The sequence below is a fragment of the Loxodonta africana genome, unplaced genomic scaffold, assembly GCF_030014295.1.
Source record: "Loxodonta africana isolate mLoxAfr1 unplaced genomic scaffold, mLoxAfr1.hap2 scaffold_428, whole genome shotgun sequence".
Taxonomy (NCBI): domain Eukaryota; kingdom Metazoa; phylum Chordata; class Mammalia; order Proboscidea; family Elephantidae; genus Loxodonta; species Loxodonta africana.
The window spans coordinates 75,486-97,669 of NW_026975142.1; the positions used below are offsets into that span (position 1 = coordinate 75,486).

General features: G+C 37.4%; 2 pseudogenes; both read right to left on the bottom strand.

The window, feature by feature from the left end:
- Positions 1-3,048: 3,048 nt before the first annotated feature.
- On the bottom strand, positions 3,049-4,061 carry LOC100663951 (olfactory receptor 5AL1-like; annotated as a pseudogene).
- Positions 4,062-14,669: 10,608 nt separating this feature from the next.
- LOC100666802 (olfactory receptor 5AL1-like) lies at positions 14,670-15,637 on the bottom strand (annotated as a pseudogene).
- Between the last annotated feature and the right edge of the window lie 6,547 nt (positions 15,638-22,184).

Here is a 22,184-nt window from a genome sequence, read left to right on the forward strand (position 1 = left end):
TGTAATCTCCATGCCTCAGCCATGTGGCTTTAGTTTCTCAGATATGACCACATATTTTGTACTTAGTTTTGTCAGAATACTCCATTCTTTACCTTCATTCCTCTGGTTGGCTACTTTCTTTCAACTTCTCCTTCCAATCCCATGTGAAATTTCACTTCTTTCTATAAGCCTTTTATTATCTCTCAAGTGTTCGTCTGAACAATTGACCACCAGTTAATTTGTCTGTAACCTACAATAAATTTCAAATTCTTGGTAAGCCAAGATGCTTCTAGATTTTCCTCAGTTTTATCTCCAATACGCAGTATGACTCAGCAATTAGTAGATACTGCAAATGTACTTATAGAATAATTGAACAAACAAATTCAAATTTTGTGTTACTCCAAACCCTTTTTTACTATCTTAATTACCTTTAATATTTTTTTCCTACTGTTTTGCTGTCTTTGAGTAATCTACAACAAATCCAAAAATAATTCAGTCAAAGTTGAAGCCAATTCCGGGAATGCCAACAATACTTACTGTTACTTAAGCACTGTTAGTACATTTTGTACGGTTTGTTAGTCCCTCTAGGGCCTTTTCATTGTATTACATCATTCTTTAAACTTTATGAAAAACAATGTAATGATGTCTCAAGAGCATAACAAATTACCTTATGATAGATCTGTTGGAATCCAATTTGCCCCACAGTCAAGGAACACCTACTTGAAATGGCAGATCATCTTGCTGAGCCCAAGTCTAATAATGAATAATTAATTAACAAAGATCACTTTAATGTTTTGGAAAACAACATGAAAAATGTTTAATTGTACTTGGTTTACCTTTTTAGACTTTAATATTGGTCTTTTTAAATTTATGAATTCAATAAATGGTCATGTTATGCATTAGATCAAAGTATATTAACCCACTCCTAAGTAATGATTTGGATTGTACCAAAGATCCAACACTGGATGAGAAACTGAACCTGTTGCAATTAACAGTTAGCATGAATTTCTTATTGGCCTACTGGTGTATTTAGCTCAATTTCAGAGAATCACTCTTGAAAGTTCTGGTCACAAACAGTAATAACTTCAAAAGAACTCTTTTTTTTCCTGCACTGTGCTGGAAAACATTTAATGGTATACAAATCAAACCCACTAATGAACTCCATTCATTCCACTTCACGCATATATGTATATATAGAATAATAAATAGAAAAATGAATAGAAGATAGAAAAATCATAATCAACCCCTTCTTTTTATACAGTTTTTTTTTTTTTGCACACACACACAATGAAACTTATTTACTGTGAGTATTTTGTGCAAGAAACATTATTCTCCTGGTTCTTAATAATAGTATTCTGGGTGGCACTGTGGTTAAGTGCTCGGCTGCTAAACTTAAGATCCACTGCTCAAACCCAGCAGCTGCTACATGGGAGAAAGATGTGGCAGTCTGCTTCTGTAAAAGTTATAGCCTTGGAAAACTCTGTGGGACAATTCCACTCTGTCTTATAAGGGTTGCTATAAGTTGGAACTGATGGGAACAGGTTTGGTTTTGGTTTTTCTTTCTCGGTATCATGAATTTATCAACTAGAACAAAGTTATCTTGAACAGAAATTTTAAATTTCTAATTAACCTGTAATGATTACACTAATTGTAGTTTTTCCACAGAAATGTGAGAGAATTTCAAGGAAGCTTTAAAGACATTTGGGTCTGAGAATCTGTTGATTGTTTTCGGAAGATATTTTAAATTTCTTTCCATCTATCAAAACTACTAAGTCTATTTCCAGGATTATATGGACAGGCAGTCCAGATGTTTATATCACCTATCTCTCAAGTGTTGTGTGTTGTGCAAAGTTCTTTCTGTCAATCCAGGCATGGGTTAGGGATTCCCTACAACCAACTGATGAGGTTAGTATTTGGGCGTAGTCCACAGATGGTTGTTACATTATGTAAGAACTAGTTAGAAATAAGCTGGTGTCTCATCCCATATCCACTTAGATGTGATAGTCCCAGTGGGTAAAACATTTAGCTGCCCACTTGAGCTGGAGAACTTATGGCCTAAGGCATGGAGACTTACTGATTCATAAAACAGTGGTAAACAGGCCTGGACAGTTGGTTAGGGTACTTGGAGTAACAAGTCTGCAAAACATGGAACTTTGAGGAAGAGAACTTGGCACAAACCATGTCGATATAAATTTTTAACTACTAAAGAGTACGTGTAGCAGGGGGGATTTGCAACCTTGAGCAGGATTAGAGGATCTGCTTTATGGATGGAAATCACCTTCTCTTCTCTTTCACAGAATGTCATGTTCTGTTACTCCCAGTGTTTTATCCAACTCTCCAGGGGTATTTCTCACTATTTATGAATCACTAGGAATCCACTGGTGTACAGAATCAATACATATTTTGTATACAAATCTGCCTTCCCTAACTGCAGTGTCCCAGGGAGTAGAATCTTCCAATGGCTTAAACCCATTGCCGTGGAGTCAATTCTGACTCAAAGAGACCCCTATGAAAAGAGTAGAACTGCCTCGTAAGTTTCCTTGGAGCAGCTGACCTTTTGGTTAACTTTGGATTTGTATTGTTGACCTTTAGGTTAATAGATGTAGCACTTAACCACTTGGCAACCAGGGCTCCAATCACTTAAAAACAGCCATATTCATTGGTAAGGTAATCTACACAATATTGCTTCAGAAGAAATACATTTTACAACATTAAAAGTTTAACACGACCACACATAAATTGATGTTAAACATGAAGTGGATGGTCAATCACAGTGAAGTAAGAAAATTCATTATTTTAAGATACTGTATTTTTCATCTCTATTGTTGAAACATCTGATGGTCAAAGAGGGTTGACACCTTTTTTCTATTTTAGTATTCAACAACTAGACAGACATTTGTGAAATGCCTACTATCTGTAAACCCGAAAGGATAAAACAAAGTGCAAGAAAAGTAACTGCTTTCAAGGAACTAGATATTAGGAAACTGAGCTCCAGTGGACAAGTGTTCCCACATTGTACAAGCCTTGACTCAAAAATCTCCTAACTCTGTATCTTGCATTTTTTTTTAGTGACAATGAATCTCACTACTGATTATTAGAATACATTTTTTCAATAATTCTATTTAAGGCCTTTTTTACCTCCTGATTCCTCAAACTGTAGATTAACAGGCTTAAAGTGGGGATCATCACCCCATAGAACACTGAGGCACATTTGTCTTTATCCAGTGAACGGCTTGACTTGGGCTGTAGGTACATAAACATTAAGGTCCCATTGTACATAGTAATAGAACATAGATGAGGAACACAGTTGGAAAAGGCTTTCTGTCTTCCTTCAGCTGAGTGGATCCTCAGGATGGCAAAGAGAATAAAGACAAAGGTGATGAGAACAATAATAAGAGAGTAAAACACATTGAATCCATCAATAATTAACAGCATTAGCTCTTTGGCATGTGAATCAGAATAAGCTAAAGCAATCAAGGGAACATCATCACAGTGGAACTGGTTGACTACATTAAAGTCACAGAAAGACATATGGAACGTAACCACCACCTGTATAACTCCCACTATAAATCCATAAATATATGTGCCAGTGAACATTTGGATTCCTGGCGGTGCAGAGGTAAAGAGCTCCAGTGCTAACCAAAAGGTCAGCAATTCTAATCCACCAGCTGCTGCTTGGAAACCCTACGGGCCAGTTCTAATCTATCCTATAGGGTTGCTAGGGATTGGAATCAACTCGATGGCAATGGTTTTTTTTTTTTTTTTTTGGAGTGACCATTCGAATGCAGACTTTCGCAGGCATGAGAACTACATAGAATAAAGTGTTACAGATGGCCATATACTGATCATATACCATGACAGTGGTAATAATTCCCAAACTGAAAATGTGATAAAACAACACACCTGAGTTGCACATTTAAAAAGGTACTTTTAAATTCACCGAAAAAGTTCACCAGAATGTTTGGGGTAATAGAGGAGGTGCCATAAAAATCAACAAAAGCCAGATGACAGGGGAAAAAATACATGGGTGTGTGAAGCTGAGGGCTAATTGGAACTAGTACAGTCAAACCAAGATTATGCATGACTAAAAACTAAGGAGATCACTAGGAAGGCATCCAAGTGGATGAACTGACTCTCTGGATTGCCTGTAAGTTCCAGAAAGATGAAGTCAGTCACTGCTGAGTAATTGTCTTTGGCCATGAAATAGATACTTTACAGGAAAACCCACCAGGCCATATGGTCTGAATAATTTTGATTCTATAGAAAATGATCAATTCGGGTAGGGGAAGGTGGCCCTGGCTCTCCAGGATGTTATATTAAATTCTGGTGAAGGAGAATCCTGTTATGTTTAAACATTACTTCTGCTGTCAGTGTGAAGGGATTTGGTTCAGGCAGAAATTCCAGTCCACTGGGGAGTTGTAAAAGAAGATATAGACTGTTTCAATTAACATTTACAATCAATAATATAGCAAAATTTATATTGTATTTTCTTCAAAAAATAGTAAAAAAAAAAAAACATTGAAGCATTAAGAATGTGAATGGTGTTCAAAACATATTAAAATGATTTTTTGTGCTGTAAGTTTATCTCCAAATTTTATGGATTGAATACACTAATTTGCAAGTAAATTATGAATTACCAGAATTAAGTGTGGAAAATGTAGTATGAGAATTCAAAAGCAAAATACTATTTTTTAGGTATAGCTTTTAAACATTCAAAAAGAAATTTTTTTTTGCTTACTTCAATTTTTTCCCTTTTTTTTGTTCAATAGACTTATAAGACTAATATTAGGAAAAAATGATTGTTAATTTTCTGTCTTTAGCTCTTTTACAACATAAACATTAATAAATAATTTTCCAGATTATAAACAGTTTCAGATGTCGAAGGCACATTATTTTTACCCTCTATCTTTAAGCATCTATATGATATAAAGTGTAAAGCATTTGGGCAGTGTTTTAAAAAAGCTAAATTCCACAGAACATTTCCACAAACCTAAGGAAACACTGGTGGTGTAGTGGTTAAGTGCTGCAGCTGCTAATCAAACTGTCGGCAGTTCGAATCCACCGGGTGTTCCTTGGAAACCCTATGGGGCAATCTATTCTGTCCTACAGGGTTGCTGTGAGTCAGAATTGACTCAATGGCAGAGGATGTTTTTCCTTTTCTTTAAACTGGGTTCTGAATTTTGAAAGCAGACAGAATTGAAATCACTCCCATTCAGAGCAGAATATAAGTTAACTTGACTTTTCTTTTTTATCACATTGTCTCAGGTTACTTCAACCTTATAGATCCATAAAAACCCATTGCTGTTGAGTGGATTCGACTCATAGTGACCCTATAGGACAGAGTAGAACTGCTCCATAGAGTTTCCAAGGAGTGCCTCGTGGATTTAAACTGCGGACCTTCTGGTTAGCAGCTGTAGCACTTAACCATTACATCACCAGGGTTTCCATAGATCTGTAAGACAGGGAAAATATAATCAAATATAATCCCTACTCCCTTAACCTTTGACTGCCATCTACTCAGAACCTTTATCACAGTAACTTTTTCATTTTTTGTCTCCCCTTTACCACTTTTCAACTAAATATCTTGTAATATCTACCTCCACTTTCTCAGTTATACTTAGAACTCAACCTAGTGTAATTTACCTTCCTTTTCCATCATTCCACTGAAATTCCTTCACCAAGTTCACTATCAACCTTCCTGTTCCCAAGTCCAATGAAGGCTTTTAGTTTATCTGTTTGTTTTTTTCCCTTTGGCAGCTCTGTAGCATTAGACTCTGTTGAATATACGTTTGGTTTCTACAGCAAAGTGGTAGCTGATTTTGTTTACTATTTCTTTGATTCTCTAACTTAGAAGTTCCTTTTCTATTATCTGTGCTTTAGATGATCTGTTTTTTTGGTTCCCCCCAAAGCTCTTCTGCCCTTACTGTTTTATACTTTCTTGATTTTATTCATTCCAATGTCCTCAGTAGGCATCTATATGCTGATTTTGTCTGTCTGTCTGTCTAACCCTCTGTCTTTCTCTCCATTTCTCTCTATTAAATCAAACCAAACCTGTTTCCCTGAAATCGATTCCAGCTCGTGACAACTCCATATGTCACAGAGTAAAACTGCTCCATGCATTTTTCTTGACTGTAATCTTTATAGAAGCTGATGCCCAGGACTTTCTTCCATTGTACTCTTGGGTGGATTCGAACCTCCAAAGTTTAGGCTAGTAAATGATTGCAAACTGCTTGTGCCACCAAAACAAATCTGTTGCCATTGTGTCATTTCTGACTCATAGTGACCATATAGGACAGCATAGAACTGCTCCATAGGGTTTTCAGTGAGCAACTGGTGAATTTGAACTGTTGACTTTTTTGGTTAACAGCTGATTTCTTAACCACCACGCCACCAGGACTTAGTAGTAAATATCTACCATAGTTAAAATTCTCATTGATACCTTTATCCCCCCATATGGTTTCCTCCGATATTGGTTTGACAGGAACCACAATAAATCTTGAAGTTTTATAAGAGCAACAAAAGAAAAACTTATGTATTCTCTTTTAAGCAAAAACAAACAAAAAAAGAGATAAATTATAAATATACCTCTTCCCTGCCACCATCTTTCAATGAAGATTGTCTAGTTAATTATTATATTACGTGGTAGCCTAAAAGTTCGATCCACCAGGAGCTCCTTGGAAACTCTATGGGGCACTTCTACCCTGTCCTGTAGGGTCTCTATGAGTTGGAATCGACTCGACAGCAGTGGGTTTTTTTTTTTTTTTATGGTAGCCTTATAATTATCCTCAACTAGGGTTCAAATCATAACTTCATTATTGGAATTGAAAGAAAAGACTTTGTGATAAAAAATTGAATGTATTTAAATATCATATTTGCATTAAAAAAGCCAGTCAACATTCAGTAGATTCTGAAACACCGTGACCATGAGCGTGTCAGAGTATATCTCCATAGGGTCTTCAATAGCAGGTTGAGCAATGGCTCATTTGACTTTTCTTCTGAGGCATGTCTTGATGGGTTCGAACCTTCAATCTTACGATTATCAGCCAAGTACATTAACCATTGGCACCACCAAGGAACTCCCATTAAATTTTTATGAGCCTAGAAAAGATAATGGTGGCAAAAATACTGACATACCAGCTGTGGTTGACTCAAGTGGTTTAAATTAGGTAATACATAATTTGTTTTAATCAAGATCATCCCTTATTTTCTAAAATTAGAAAGAAAAATAACTAAAAATTTTTTTATTTTGCTTTAAGTGGACGTTTACAAATCAAGACAGTCTCTCATACAAAAATTTACATACACCTTGCTATATACTCCTAATTGCACTCCCCCTAATGAGATAGCACACTCCTTCCCTCCACTCTCTCTTTTCATGTCCATTCAGCCAGCTTCTGACACCCTCTGGCCTCTCATCTCCCCTCCAGACTGGAGATGCCAACATAGTCTCATATGTCTACTTGATCCAAGAAGCTCGTTCTTCACCAGTATCATTTTCTATCCCACAGTCCAGTAGAATTCCTGTCTGAAGACTTGGCTTTGGGAATGGTTGCTGTCTTAGGCTAACAGAAGATCTGGGGACCATGACCTCTGGGGTCTTCTAGTCTCAGTCAGGCCATTAAGTCTGGTCTTTTTATGAGAATTTGGTGTCTGCAGCCCACTGCTGTCCTGCTCCCTCAGGGGTTCTCTATTGTGTTCCCTGTCAGGGCAGTCACTGGTTGTAGCTGGGCACCATCTAGCTCTTCTGGCCTCAGGCTAAGGCAGTCTCTGGTTTATGTGGCCCTTTCTATCTCTTGGCCTCATAATTACCTTGTGTCTTTGGTGTTCTTCATTCTTCTTTGCTTCACGTGGGTTGAGACCAATTGATGCAACTTAGATGGCTGCTTGGTGGCATTTAAGATCTCAGATACCACTCTCCAAAGTGGGATACAGAATGTTTTCTAAATAGATTTTATTATGTCAATTGACTTAGATGTACCCTGAAACCATGGTCCCCAAACCCCCTCCCCTGTTATGCTGGCCTTCAAAGGGTTCAGTTTATTCAAGAAACTGCTTTGCTTTTGGTTTAGTCCAGTTGTGCTGACCTCTCCTGTATTGTGTGTTGTCTTTCCTTTCACCTACAATAGTTTTTATCTACTATCTAGTGAAAAGCCCTCTCCTTCCCCCATCTCAACCATCAAATACTATTTTCTTCTCTTTTTAAACCATTTCTTGAGTTCTTGTAATAGTGGTCTTATACAATATTAGTCCTTTTGAAACTAACTAATTTCACTCAGCATAATGCCTTCCAGATTCCTCCATGTTATAAAATGTTTCACGGATTCATCATTGTTCTTTATCAATGCATAATATTCCATTGTATGAATATACCATAATGTATTTATCCAGGCATTGGTTGATGGGCACCTTGGTTGCTTCCATCTTTTTGCTGTTGTAAACTGCTTCAGTGAACATGGGTGTGCATATATCTGTTCATGTAAAGGCTCTTATTTTTCTAAGATGTATTCCAAGGAGTGGGATTGCTGAATTGTATGGCAGTTCTATTTCTAGCTTTTTAGTGCCAAATTGATTTCCAAAGTGGTAGTACCATTTTACATTCCCACCAGCAGTGTATAAGTATTCCAGTCTCTCCACAACCTCTCCAACATTTATTATTTTGTGTTTTTTGGATTAATGCCACCCTTGTTGGAGTGAGATGGAATCTCACTATACTTTTGATTTGCATTTCTCTGATGGCAAATGATCATGAGCATTTCCTCAAGTATCTATCTGTTAGCTATCTGAATGTCTTAAGCGAAGGACATGTTCATATCCTTTCCCCATTTTTTAATTGGGTTATTTGTCTTTCTGTAGTTGAGTTTTTGTGCACTAGCAATGACTTCTTCATTGCAAATACCTTCTTTCACCAACATAAACGGTGACTATACACATGGGCCTCACCAGACGGAGTACACAGAAATCAAATTGACTACATCTGTGGAAAGAGACGATGGAAAAGCTCAATATCATCAGTCAGAACAAGGCCAGGGGCCAACTGTGGAACAGACCATCAATTGCTCATATGCAAGTTCAAGCTGAAACTGAAGAAAATCAGAGCAAGTCCACGAGAGCCAAAATATGACCTTGAATACATCCCACCTGAATTTAGAGACCATCTGAAGAATAGATTTGATGCATTGAACACTAGTGACCAAAGACCAGACGAGTTGTGGAATGACATCAAGAACATCACCCATGAAGAAAGCAAGAAGTCATTGAAAAGACAGGAAGAAAGAAAGACCAAGATGGATGTCAGAGGAGACTCTGAAACGTGCTCTTGAGTGTTGAGCAGATAAAACAAAAGGAAGAATTGGTGAAGTGAAAGAACTGAACAGAAGATTTCAAAGGGCCTCACCAGAAGACAAAGTATTATAATGACATGTGCAAAGAGCTGGAGATGGAAATCCAAAAGGGAAGAACACGCTCGGCATTTTTCAAGATAAAAGAACTGAAGAAAAAATTCAAGCCTTGAGTTGCAGTAGTGAAGGATTCCATGGGGAAAACACTAAATGATGCAGGAAACATCAAAGGAAGATGGAAGGAATACACAGGGTCATTATACTAAAAAGATTTAGTCAATGTTCAACCATTTCAAGAGGTGGCATATGATCAGGAACCGATGGTACTGAAGGAAAAAGTCCAAACTGCTCTGAAGGCACTGGTGAAAAACAAGGCTCCAGGAATTGATGGAATATCAACTGAGATGTTTCAACAAACAAATGCAGCACTGGAGGTGGTCACTTGTCTATGCCAAGAAATGTGGAAGACAGCTTCCTGGCCAACTGAGTGGAAGAGATCCATATTTATGCCTATTCCCAAGAAAGGTGATCCAACCGAATGTGGAAATTATAGAAAAATATCATTAATATCACATGCAAGCAAAATTCTGCTGAAGATCATTCAGAAATGGCTGCCCCAGTATATCGACAGGGAACTGCCAGAAATTCAGGCTGGTTTCAGAAGAGGACATGGAACCAGGGATATCACTGCTGATATCAGATGGATCCTGGCTGAAAGCAGAGAATACCAGAAGGATGTTTACCTGTGTTTTATGGACTATGCAAAGGCATTCGACTGTGTGGATCCTAACAAACTATGGATAACATTGCAAAGAATGAGAATTCCAGAACACTTAATTGTGCTCATGAGGAACCTTTACGTAGATCAAGAGGCAGTTGTTTGGACAGAACAAGGGGATACTGATTGTTTTAAAGTCAGGAAAGGTGTGCATAGGGGTTGTATTCTTTTACCATATGAGAAGAAGAACAGGGCATCAGGATTGGAGGAAGACTCATTAACAACCTTCTTTATGCAGATGACACAGCCTTGCTTGCTGAAAGTGAAGAGGACTTGAAACACTTACTAATGAAGATCAAAGACCACAGTCTTCAGTATGGATTGCACCTCCACATAAAGACAACAAAAACCCTCACGACTGGACCAATAAGCAACATCATGATAAATGGAGAAGATTGAAGTTGTGAAGGATTTCATTTTACTTGGATCCACAATCAAGAGCCATGGAAGCAGCAGTCAAGAAATCAAAAGATGCATTGCATTGGGTAAATCTGCTGCAAAGGACCTCTTCAAAGTGTTGAAGAGCAAAGATGTCTCCCTGAAGACTAAGGTGTGCCTGATTCAAGCCGTGGTATTTTCAATCACATCATAGGCATGTGAAAGCTGGACAACGAACAAGGAATAGGAAGACTGAAGAAGAGTTGACGCTTTTGAATTGTGGTGTTGGTGAAGAATATTGAATATACCATGGACTGCAAAAAGAAGGAACAAATCTGTATTAGAAAGACTACAACCAGAATGCTCCTTACAGGCAAGGATGGCGAAGCTGTGTCTTACATACTTTCGACATGTTGTCAGGAGGGATCCGTCCCTGGAGAAAGTCATCATGCTTGGCAGAGTACAGGGTCAGCGGAAGAGAGGAAGACCGTCAATAAGGTAGATTGACACAATGGCCGCAAGAATGAGCTCAAGCATAACAACGATTGTAAGGATTTCTCAGGACAGGGCAGCGTTTCATTCTGTTGTGCATAGTGTCACTATGAGTCAGAACTGACTCGATGGCACCTAACAACAACAACAACATCCTAGCTTTTTGTTTTGTTTTGTTTTGATATGCCAAAGTGGTTTGCTTGAGTAAGCTAGCTTGACTATTTTCTCCTTTGAAGCTCTGAAGTCCTGTCACCAGATGACTAGAGTTGTTATCAGGTGTATCAGTCTAGGAGTCCATTCACTTTTCTTGTATGGATTCAGCTCATTTGTCCAGGTAGTTGGTCATCAAGTGTGTGGTACACCTCTGTCCCACAGTCTTAGAGGGCAGGGGTGATCGGTGTAGGTACCAGTATCTGGTTGCAGCAGGAGGTCGTGCTCTGAACAAGGCAGGGGGCTGAGAACCATCCCCCGAGTATCTGTGAGGAAAGTGCATCCCTGTTCCCTAGTGCATACAGGTGGGTGGGTTTTGCAGATGGGCCATGGGCACCCAATGCTTTTGTTTGTAAGAACTGGGAGGTACCAGTTATCCTTGGACCTCTGTCATGGGTGGCTGGGTAACCTGAGTGGAGCCACCAGCCCTTAGGCCCCTAATGTGAGTAGGTGAGGACCCTGTTTAACAGGCAAAGTGGTGTCGAACATCTAACACCCAACTCTTCACACACAGCTAAAACGGGTGGAGTCTGCTAAAAAGGGCTATTCTCCTGAAATCAGCCCACACATGTCCACGCGTGGGGGAAAGGTATTCAAAGCCCACAGACTCTTTATGCCCGGACAGGAGCCTCTTCTGTCCTGAGCTCCCCAGGTTAGTGGAGCTGGCGTATTATCTTTTCCCCTAATTGTGAATTTATTCCTTCTCCATGGCTGGGAGGATGGCTCAGGGAGCTCAACAGCACCTATATCAGGCTCAGGAAACTTAACAGCCACTGATTGAGGCTTGGGGGCAGGTACATGATAAAATACACACAAGTACTTAGCTTTTGCTGAGAGCGCTGTTCTTCTCAGTGGTTCTGGAGTTGTGAGTAGGCTGTGCATCTGGCTCTTTCTCCCTGAGGAAACTGCGGCCGAACACTACCATCAGCCTCCCCAGCCGTTCCTGGGCATAGTGCCTGAGGTTTCCTGGAGATTCAGGTCCAGTAACTCCTCTCCACTTCTGAACCGTCTCTCCCTCCCCCTTCAGCTCAGTCTGTTTTCTAACTTTGCCTTTGATGTTCAGGGCTCCTAGCTTGTCATAATCCTTTCACTCTTTTTTTGCTGTTGTTGTTGTAAGAGGGATCACTGGAAGTATCTGGCTATTCTGCCATCTTGGCCCTGCCTCTTCAAAAAATAACTTTTAAGAAGGCTATTATGAAATTAAAAAAACACAATGTTCCATGGGCAAGAATAGAAGGTAAAGGCTAAGGTGCACTTTTTGCCCATTGGATGACATAATTCAAGGCTGATAAGCCATCAGTGATCATCTTCCCTCAACACTGGCAGGGACCACGAGAGTTGTCATTTTTATTCTTCAAATCTGCAACGTCCACTGGCATAAGTGGCTACTGTTAATATCACTTAAATCACTGAATTCATTCTCAAAGGCATTGTGGTATTTTTAGTTATTTTTTTATCTGGTCACAGTCCTGGGGAACATTGGATTGATTATCTTAATCAGGACGGACACTCTACTCCACATACCTATGAACTATTTTCTCAGTCACCAGGCCATAGTAGGCCTCTGCTACTCCTCTGCCATTACCGCAAAGATGATGGCGAACTTTGTTGTGAAAGGCAACACTGTTCCTTTTCATGCTTTTGTAACACTTCTGGGCTACTTTCTTGCCTTCATGGTCACCTAGTGTTACTTTTTAGCCTCCATGGTGCATGATAGCTAGTCATCTGAAGTCCCCTGCATTATTCAATGCTGATGTAAAAAAAAAAAAGTCTACATTTAATTAGTTCTAATTAAAAAAAAAAGTCCCAACATTGTACAACTGTACTTGGAAATATGGAAAGTTATTAAAAATTGAGCTTTCTGGTTTGATAAAACTAGATTCATATCTTTGTTCTTCCAGATGTTAGCTATGTGTGTGTAAGTAAATTACAAACGCTACTTTGACAATTCTTTTGGTAGAATAAAGAACTATATCTCTTTGTTGGGTATTATGAAAATGAACTGAGAAAGTCGACTTAAAGCATTGCACTAAGCACCTGACACAACAAAAACACTGAATTGTGTTAGCTCTAATTTGATTTTAAAAATATGTAACTGAGTAAATTAATAATTTATTATTCTATGCTTTACTAAATATAACAAAAGTGAAATGATTTTTTTTTCAAGAAAATGATATATATTATCAGTAACATTGTGTAGCAGGTATGAGAGAACTGCCCCCTCAATAAAAAGTCAATTCAAAATATGTTAATCAACACACATAAAAAGAAATTTAAAAGAATTGCATTGCTTTAAAAGATCACAAGAAAATAACTTTTTAGCTTTTACACTTTTGTTTTGTAGATTTTAAAATAAAGTATATTATGTTGACAAGTATTTCCAAAAAGGCTACTCCATTTTCTAAGACAAAATCAAAGGAAACATTAGTGCAATCATAATATTAATAATTAAATGTAATAGCCAAAATTTATGAATTATTTTTTATGTGTTTGGAAATGCTCAATGTTCTTCACATTTATAACCTGATCTAATTCTCACAATCAGAGCCTTGGTGGTGCAGTGATTAAGAGCTTGGCTGCTAACCAAAAGGTCCACAGTTCAAATCTACCTAGCTGCTTCTTGGAAACTCTATGGTACAGTGCTACTCAGAGTCAGTCTAAAAAGGAGCTCTTACCACCTATTGCACATGAGGCAGTTGAGATACAGAAATGTGAACTAATTCTCTATCGCATTAATTGGAAAAGTTAAAATTGTTAGTCAAACTATTTGAATGAAGAGTCCAAGTTCTAACCACACACTTATATAGAATAGACCTGACCACATATTCATATATAACAGGCAGTGAATTATAGTAGTGTAAACTGGCTCAGCAATCTAAACTGATATAGAATCAGTATACCACTAAATGTTTGGTGCCATGGTACCTCTACTAGCACTGTCCTTCCCAGCTGGATGCAGAGAAAGTGGACTGTTAGGAAAATTATCCAGAGTGTTCCAACCCAAAAATCCTGCTATTAAACTTTGGCTGGTTATCCAGATTGTTCCAACCCAAAAATCCTGCCATTAAACTTTGGCTGGTTTTCCAGATTATCTATGCAAAAAGGTTTGAAATATAAGATACCAGACGTTGATCTCAATATTACATGGATTTCATATAAAATAAGTATTTCCCAACACTCTATTGAGGAAGGATATCATGGCCAAAAAGGATTTCTCTTTCTTTCTCTAACTCTCTCCCTTCTTCTCTGTGTCTTTCTCCTTCCCTCTCTCTCTCCTCTTTCAACAACCAAGTAAAATTTACAAAATATATTTCCTGGGGAAAATACTGGGAATAAACAGTGGATGAGACTCACCTTGAGTCTACAGAACTATACCTCAGAAAAGTGAACATGAACACTTGAAGTAATATATTTGGCTTTGTCATTTCTCAACACTGTGACACTAGACAAGACATAACTTTAAGTTTCATGATCCCTGCCCTGTGGTTCTTCATTTATCTGATAGCCAAACACAACTTTTCCGTAATTCCCTTCAGTGCATTTTTTACCTCCTGGTTTCTCAAGCTATAGATCAGTGGGTTTAGCATGGGAATCACCACTACATAAAACACTGAAGCAAATTTATCTCTGATCAGGGAATGGGTTGCCTTGGGCTGGAGGTACATAAAAATAAGGGTCCCATAAAATATTGTGATGGAGGTCAGGTGGGACACACAGGTGGAAAAGGCTTTCTGTCTTCCTTCAACAGAGTGGATCCTAAGGATGGCTAAAACAATGAAGCCATAGGAAATTAACACAATCAGTAGAGAGAAAAGTGTATTGAACCCAGCAACGATTAACAACATCAGCTCTTTGACTTGAGTGTCAGAGCAGGCCAAAGCAACCAAAGGGACATCGTCACAGTAGAAGTGGTTGACCATATTGGAGTCACAAAAAGACAAACGGAATGTCATCACTGTCTGTACAAGACCCACAGTAAAAGCATACACATATGTGCTAGCAACCGGTTGAATACAGAGTTTCCTAGGCATGAGAACGACATAGAGTAAAGGGTTGCAGATGGCAATGTACCGATCATATGCCATGATGGAAAGCAAGTAGAGTTCACAAACTACAAATGTGATAAAACAACATACCTGTGTGGCACATGCTTAAAATGTTATACCTTTAACTTCATACAAAAAGTTCACTAAGGTGTTTGGGGTGGCAGATGAAGTAAAAGAAAAATCAACAAAAGCCAGATGGTTGAGAAAAAATACATGGGTGTGTGAAGCTGAGGACTGATTTGGATTAGCACAATCAAACCAAGATTACCCAGGACGCTAATTAAGTAGATCACTAGGAAGACACTAAAGAGAATGGCTTGAAGGTCTGGGTTATCTGTGAGTCCCAAGAGGATGAACTCAGTCACAGCCGAATGGTTGCCTTTGGCCATGAAAAGATTACAATAAACCCCTCCAGATCACAGTTCCAAGCAATCTTGAGTCTGTTGGTAATCATCAAGCAGACTTTAGAAGATGATTCTGACCCCCCAGGAGAATCTTCAGGCTAGTTCTGCATTCGGAATGAAAGCATCTGATCTAGGCAGAAATTCCAAAACTTGAAATTATTTTAAATTGTATAAGTAGAAAGGTAGTGTTTTATTTAAAATTTTAAATGTAAATTATAATATAATAATATAATTGAACCATTTTTTAATCTATTTTTAATAGGAAGAAAGAAAGAGTTTTTTTGAGCATGATGTCAGAATATTTTTTTTAAGTTATTGAAATATCTTTAATAAAAGTGTAATAAATGAAAATAAATTTTAGTTAAAAGGAAATTAATTCAAAAATTCATTCCAAAATGGTTAATATTTAATTTTTTTTTTAAGATTTAAATTTTTTTTTAAAGATTTAAAATTTTGACTGCTGTTGATCTCTGGACCATAAATTCACAATAATTTCTTTTTTTCTCTTACCTGTAATTCTTCATTTTTTATTCAATTATTGTGCAGTATTTTTGAATTAAAGGAGAAAAATGGCATAGAAATATGAATAGCCTCTTCCTACTTGAAAATTGTATAACAAAGTTAAACACGCATTAAATAATTCAGAAAGCTCATTTATGGTGTATGATGCAGTGTCCAAATGCAAAACAGGAAATGAAAAACATCCTAAGCTGAGTCTGTAGAAATGCAAGTTGGCTTCTAGATAATTAAAATGTGGTCAATTTTAATGAACTTTACCTGAGCACAGTGATTTGCCTTTCTAACTCTTTTGTCTCAGATTATATTTATATGAAGGTTATAGATTGATAATATAGCTTTCTTCCTTATTTTGAAGATACATGAACTCAGGCAGATAATTTAGTTTTTATTTGTGGTCTTTGATCAGCATGAGATGAAAAAGAATAACTCACTAACTAGTCCCAGCCTTGAATCCCTAACCTTAACTCACAGTTTATTCAAATGGTTAATTTTCAGAGCGGAAAGAATTGCCCCATTGACTAGAAACAAAGCAGCTTTTGAAAGGCGTCCCATGTCCATGTCAAATGCTTAAAATAGTGCCTATCTCATACTATATGCTAATTAAAATTTATCTCTTAGTAGTATTAATATTGTTTATGTTGAGCCTTACTCTGCAGAAACGTGTGTAATTCCATCATAGTAATGGATGTATGAGTTTGTTTTGCAATGTTTTGAAAAATGTTCTCCTGTTGCCTCACTAAGTTCTGATCTTGAATCCCTGTCCCACATGGATCTTATTCTCTCTAGTACTAACATCTCTGTGATATTTTAGATCTCGCTTTGATATGACCAAACTCTCCAACATCTTCAAACATTTTATCCTCCCTTGCTTAAACTAAAACTTGGTTTCGCCTTGAACACCTACATCTCTCCAGGCCACCTCTCTGCAGGCTGCTTAATTTGTAACTCTCCACATATTTCTAATTTGGGAGGTAAGGTAAGGCATGATTTATGCTCAGAGCTTTGTTTTTTATTTATTATTACACCTTTCATTTGAGTAAACACTCCTGATGCTTTGAAGCTAATACCCATCATCATTGTTGTCACTTATATATGCCTAGGCCACTCCTTCGTATGTGTTGAAGATTTTAACACCAGGATCATTCTGTCCCTTTTCCATAAAGTTGGCATCAGTGCCCACACAGACCACACCTTTAATGCATTGCTTCTTGAATTCTTGAAATCTTGAGATCAAAACAGTGACCCCAAAACCAATACCCTTGAACTTCCCACTCTCATGGCTCCATCTTGGATCTTGTTTTATCTGGAAATTGGTTAAATGCTAAGTTTCCAAAATTAAAACATTATCTTAAGATCACAACCATTTGCCCTTCCTTATAACATCTCAGTTATGACAATACAACTTTTCATACTAAGGCTTCACTCATATCACTATTTCCCATTGATTATTTCTCTTTTATTTTGCCACCTCCTTTAATTCTTCCGCTACATAGCTTAGATTCCATGTTTTATTACTACAATTATTCTTGTCAACATCCTAAACATCCTTGTCTTATTTTTCTCCAGATACATCAAAATCTGAGCATTTTGGAATGTTCTGCTCTTCACAATTGTACCTGAACTACCAAGAAATCAAGCAGGCAAAACTGAACAATTACAAGGTTATTGTACTCAAAAGTAGCCACTTACTTGTGTCCAGAAGGTTGGCTTTTTCTTGAATCAACCATCTCTTAGTGTGTATGTAGCTATTATTTCAGACTCTGAATTTCTTCATACATTTCTATACCACCCACCTTACTCCCAGTAAAAAAAAAAAAAAGATGCCAAAATTCCAACATAAGAGAGAAATTTAAAGTAACAATGACAACAAAATATTTCAACTTCATTTGAAAATTTCCACAAACCTACCTGCTTCCACATTTATCCTTTCCAAATTTTTTTTTTTTTTTTGTGGTGGGTGGATGTTCTATTTCTAATGCTGTGAAGTGTCATGAAGTCAGTTATGACTCATAGCGACCCTGTTTACAACACTACGAAACACTGCCTGGCTCTGCACCATCCTCACCATCATTACTATGTTTGAACCCATCGTTACAACTGCTGTGTCATTTCATCTCCACTATAATTCAAATGCAACAATTCTTCTTTAGTATTCTTTATTTACTGTCCTACTTTCTCATACATAGGAGGCAATTGAAAATACCACAGCTTGGGGTCAGGCCCAACTTTATATCTACTACCTAGACTTATATTTTGATCACATACTCTTTTGCATTCGATATCTTCTCCCTATTCTAATTTAATCAACCTTTCACAATAATCTATAAGCAAAGTATATGGTCAAACCTCACCAGTGTTCTTTCATTTCTATTCCTCTCCCTTTACTTAAGCTATTCCTCCCCCTCTCCTCTTCTCTTCATCCCTTTATTACCAAATATTCTAGAAAAGTCACTAATATCCTCTCTTTCACATTCATATGTTGACCTATTATATTATTGTTACGTCTTTTCTTAGCATTGCATTGAAATTGCTTTCATCAAGTACACCAACACTCTCCTTATTCCCAAATCCAATGAAAGCTTCATATTTGACTTCTCTGTAGCACTGGACACAGCAGACGTTTCCTTTTATGCTGAAAACCATTCTTTTTTGGCTTCCAAGTCACCAGAATATCTGGATTTTTCCATTTTTTTGTCCACTTTTACTCTTGCTTGATAGGTATGCTTTCTTTATCCATACTTTAAATGACCTTTTTGCTTTAGAATTCTACCCTAAGCCAACTCATTTCCTTTTTGAGCATTCTTGTTGAGAGCTCTCATTTAACAATAGGAAAACAATTGTCATTTATATAACAATGATGCACTAATCTAAATATTTAGGCTAGATTTTCCTCTAAGCTCCAGGTACATACATCCAACAGCTTTCCAGGTAACATTAGTTAGATATTTCAGAGATACCTAAATCTAACATATTCAAAAGAAAAATCAGACATTCAAAACCACCTCACCGCACTCATAGGCCTTAGAGCACATGTTTTCTCAGTGAATGCTCTATCTCCCAGCTATCATCCAGGTGAGAAACCAAGAAAACATTTCATATACCTTCTTTCCCCCTCTAACAAATAATTCATTATTGAAAACTTCTAAGTGTTTAATCCATTTTTCTCAAATGCATCCTCTTCTAATGTCCTCTACATTACATATATATTTTTTTTTTTTTAGGCTTCTATCACACCTTTCCTGGAGGAAAAGCCTAAACACTACTCTCTAAATTTTATCCTGGTCTCTAGTTTTTTTTTTTTTTTTTTTTTTTAGAAACTTCTCTGTGCTTATGGAAGCCTGAGAGTTCTTCCTAACTTGCAAGTCTTAGCTTGTTCTCCAGCTGACCTTAGGATAAAGTTCAAAGTCCTTGAGATGGCTAAATCAACCCCTGATAAACAAACCCTTGCTTTGCAGACTAGTCTTATCTCTTGTGGCATCCCTCATGTGATCTCCATGCCTCAGACATGTGGCTTCAGTTTCTCAGATGTGACCACACATTTTGTACATAGTTTTGTCAGAATACTCCTTTCTTTACCTCACCACTCTGGTTGGCTACTTTCTTTCAGCTTTTCCTTCCAATCCCAGGTGAAATTTCACTTCCTTCTGTAGACCTTTCAATATCAAGTGTTACTCTGAACTATTCATCCACCTGGTATTTGTCTACAACCTACTCTAAATTTCAAATTCTTGGTAAGCCAAGATGCTTCTGTGTTTTCCCTAGTTTTATCTCCAATACATAGTATGACTCAGCAATTAATAGACACTCCACATGTACTTGTGGAATAATTGAACAAACAAATTCAAATTTTGTGTTACTCCAAACCCTTTTTTACTATCTTAATTATCTTTAATATTTTTTTCCTACTCTTTAGCTGTCTTTGAGTAATCTACAACAAATCCAAAAATAATTCAATCAACCTTGAAGCCAATTCTGGGAATGCCAACAATACTTACCATTACTTAAGTACTATTAGTACATTTTGTATGGTTTGTTAGTCCCTCTAGAGCCTTTCCTTGTATTACATCATTCTTTAAAATTTATGAAAAACTGTGTAATGATGTCTCAGAAGCATAACAAGTTATGTTATGATTGATCTTTTGGGATGCAATTTGCCTCACAAGCAAGGAACAATCGCTTGAAATGGCAGATCACCTTGCTGAGCCCACATCTAATAAGGAAGAATTATTTAACAAAGATCATTCTAATGTTTTGGAAAACCACATGGAAAATCTTTAATTGTACTTGGTTTACCATTAGATCAAAATATATTGACCCATCACTAAGTAATGATTTGGATTGTGCCAAAGATCCAATACTAGATGAGAAACTGAATCTGTTGCAATTAAAAGTTGGCATGAATTTCTTTTCGGTCTACTGCTGTATTTAGTTGCATCTCAGAGAATCACGCTTGAAAGTTCTGGTCACAAAGGATAATAACTTAAAAAGAACTCATTTTATTTCCTGCACTGTGCTAGAAAGAATTTAAAGGTATAAAAATCAAACCCTCCGATGAACTCTGTTCATTCCTATTTCGCACATAAGTGTGTATAGAGTAATAAGTAGAAAGATGAACAGATAGAAAAATCATAATCAACCCTTCTTTTTATACATACACACACACAATCTTATTTAATATGAACAATATGTCCAAAAACATCATTCTTCTGGTTCTTAATAATACAGTTCTGAGTGGTGCAGTGGTTAAGTTCTTGGCTGCTAACCTGAAGTCCCCCGTTCAAACCCGCCAGCCACTCCATGGGAGAAAGATGTGGCAGTCTACTTCTGTAAAGATTACAGTCTTGGGAACCCTAAGGAAGAGTTCTGTTCTGTCCTATATGGGTCACTATGAGTTGGAATTGACTCAATGGCATCAGGTTTGGTTTTTCTTGTTTGGCATCATGGATTTAACAACCACAACAAAAATATCTTGAACAGAAATCTTATGCTGACTTCTATAAGAAGCCAGTATAAGAAGCCTTATAGAAGTCAGTATATCTTTTTGCATTTTTTATTTCTAATTAATCTATAATGATTATGCTAATGGTATTTTTTCCATAGAGACATGAGAGTGTTTCCAGGAAGCTTGAAAGACACTTGCCAGCATATACACAGTTTTATGGGCCTGAGAATCTGTCCACTGATCGTTTAAGGAAGGTATTTTAAACTTCTTCCCCTCTTTCAAAACCACAAATTCTATGTGCAGGATTATAGGAACACATTATATGGACAGGTAGTCCAGATGTTTATATCACCTATCTCCTAGGTGTTTGTTGCAGGAAGTTCTTTCTGTCAATCCATGCCATGGTTGCATGGGCTAGGGATTCCCTACAACCAACAGCTGGGGTTAATATTTGGGCCTAATTTACAAATGGTTGTTACATTATGTAAGGATTAGTTAGAAATAAACTGGTGTTGAGACATGAAGCCGCAAAGTTCAGCACTTCAAAGAGACAAAGGTAGCCTCAGGGCTCAGCCTTTCTAAGAGACACTTCTGATATATCCACCTACACCAAGCAGAATAGGGTGCACATTTTTCTGAAACTGTCCTTGACAAGATAGCTATAGAATGGACCAGAAATTGTCCTTGACAATATAACCACAAAGCACCCATAGTGGGTCTCAACCAGTCTTAGCAGGTTTTTTATGCCATCTCTACACTTCAAGTGACCTATTAGCTCATTAAGTATAAAATATTTACCTAAATACCCCACCAGAGAATGGAACCCTTGTCTAGAGAAAATGCATAGTCATCCAAGCCCTGAGTGTATGAGTTAGGTTCAATCCTGAATATTCATGAAGAACTTGCATTTCCTTGTCTGCTTTCTGTAAAAGTTCCCCTCCTCAAGCTTCCTGCAAGCAGTCTTGGAGGCAGCAGCCCTGATTGCTCCTTTCCTTGTGCAATGAAATAAAGGTGCCTTTCTTTTCCGACCTCAGCCTTTTGTTTACTGGCTGTAACAAGTTACACTGAGCAGAACCTGAGTTTGGTTTCCACCAGGCA